At 25.8% G+C, this 2,430-nt stretch overlaps 1 protein-coding gene across 4 annotated transcripts in view; it reads right to left on the bottom strand.

Annotated features, from left to right (window-relative positions):
• LOC100169483 (afadin) overlaps positions 1–2,430 on the bottom strand; it is a 73,787-nt gene that overhangs the window by 52,370 nt on the left and 18,987 nt on the right. The gene's annotated exons all lie outside the window — the stretch shown is intronic.

Raw genomic sequence — 2,430 nt, 5'->3', positions numbered from 1 at the left:
ACATACAAATACGGTAACTTTTTCAATACCATTTAAACTGATGGGAGAATACGACACCACACCTATTGTTTCAATGAATGCTACATTATTTTATGTATACCTATTACCTACTACAACCACCTGCCTACAGTTCCCACGGACATACTTAAAACGACAAAATACATTATAACTCTACACACAACTCGCTATAGTATACAGACTAAAAATAATAAGACTGCAGTGTTACTGTACTAGTGTGTAAAACAAAAAATTGTCATATTATAACATAATTGTTATTAGTACAGAAATACAAATAACGGTGTACATGTTGATTGTTTGATGTCATAAGTGAAAAAAAATTTTTTTTATTAAAATCCCGTAAAATTGTATTGTAAGTTACATGAATTGTCATATTCATATAAACTTTTTAACAACAAGCATATTTTATTAAAATATTTTCAAAAAACGTTACACGCATAATAATATATTAACCGTAACGAGTGACGAATAAAAATTAAACAATATAATGTACTATGTAACAATCTTAAGGTATTCAGGTAGTCTTAGGTATACTTACACGGTTATACCAAAACGAATAACAACAATTTTATTTAATACTTTGATATACTATTATTATATTTTATGAGAATCATAAGTAAAATACTAGGCTACTTTATTGAACAATAAAAAATTAATAAATATCGTATTCATCAGCAAATTCCAGTGATTATAAAATATAATTTACGTGGGTAAGTGTTAAACTTTACTTGAAAACAATGCTGTGGTTCAGTTTTCAATACAATGATAAGTATTTATAAATGATAACTTACAATAAAATATTTAACTGTGCAATTTTTTTCATATTATTGAGATCCGATTACTAATAAACACAACCCATACAATGCTGAGTCACTATTACTAGCATACATTATTTCTATATATGACTCAATTAACAATATAATAAATAAGCAGAACACACTTAACAAAATAAAGTAAAAGTAAAGATATATAAAATATACAATAATAATTTCGAACTACCTATATCGTATAAGTTTAGTTTAGTAACACACGTATAATATAAAATATCTGTAATTAATTTATACATACAAATTATTACTAATAAAAACTATATTATCATTTTTTTCATGCAGTCAAGTTGTTCATGTAAATTATTTTATAATCTTTTTTTAGATTTCCTTATACATTTTATAATCCAGATAAGCCATTTTACATTGCAAGATAAACTGCACAGTCAAAAAAATACTGTTACACCAAGTTCCTTGCACTTGTGCGCACGTATTGTTATTGCATACGTCATATTGAAATATTGACAGACAATCTAACCAAGTATACTAAATGTATAACAACAATTACGCAACCTTGCTAAACTTCGACATAGAAGAATGCGACAAGGTTAGGGTGTACACAAAATATAAGACTATCAACAATGCGATTCATAGTATTATGAATTATATTTCGTTTCTCTTTACTGTGTCTTCAGATACTAAATAATGTGACACATCATTGGAAATCAGAACGTTGTACACAATGAGTGTGTTCAATGAAATTAATATATATATATTATGTGTGAGTGTGTGAGTACATACGCACACACACAACCATATTAAATCGGATGAATGACCTGAAACGTGAATATATAGAATGTCTCTTTCACCGTTGTATTTATCCATTGAAACTTCTCCGATAATAATTAACCGTGGACGTTCCGCGAGCAAATCCCGGTCATCTTTATGCCAACGTGGAATTATAGTAGTAACATAAAAAACTAACTGGTTGACTATAGTTGACCAATGCGCGGTATCGAATTAAAATCATGTTAATATTATATTATTTAAGTTTTACTATCTTAATTTAACTCAAAAGTATGCACAATTTAATATAATCGACGATATATAAAATTCTTGTAATTAACTATAATAACATTTATTTACTTTACCATTTAAAAATTAAATAAAATATACTTGATTATTTAAAATGTAAATAAATTGTACAAACGTAATTTATATCACAGACAGAATGTCCACCAAAAAAATTAATATATGTACAGCAATGGATATTATAATAGGATAACGACCCACTAATTTAAATAGTAGGTACCTATATAATGGCTAAATCATATTATTATCAATTCCATGTTTTTTTATTTACTTTTTAAAACTATAATTCTATTTCAAGCATTAAATCTATAATCTATAAGTTATATATTATATATACAGTATACACATATGTATATATACACATTATAAAAACACACAGGTGTCCCGCGAGCATTTACCCATCAAAATATCTCCCGAGGTAATGAATTTATAAAAAATCTGTTTTTAGTAGATTTATAGAGTCAAGAACTGCTTATATTTTATTTTTTTATTTTATTATATTTTTTCGTAAAAAAGTTAAAAAAATTAATTAAATATAGGTAATTAATAAAAA

The sequence above is a fragment of the Acyrthosiphon pisum genome, chromosome A1 (genome assembly GCF_005508785.2).
Source record: "Acyrthosiphon pisum isolate AL4f chromosome A1, pea_aphid_22Mar2018_4r6ur, whole genome shotgun sequence".
NCBI classification, from domain to species: domain Eukaryota; kingdom Metazoa; phylum Arthropoda; class Insecta; order Hemiptera; family Aphididae; genus Acyrthosiphon; species Acyrthosiphon pisum.
This window is presented reverse-complemented; position numbering and strand designations above follow the sequence as displayed.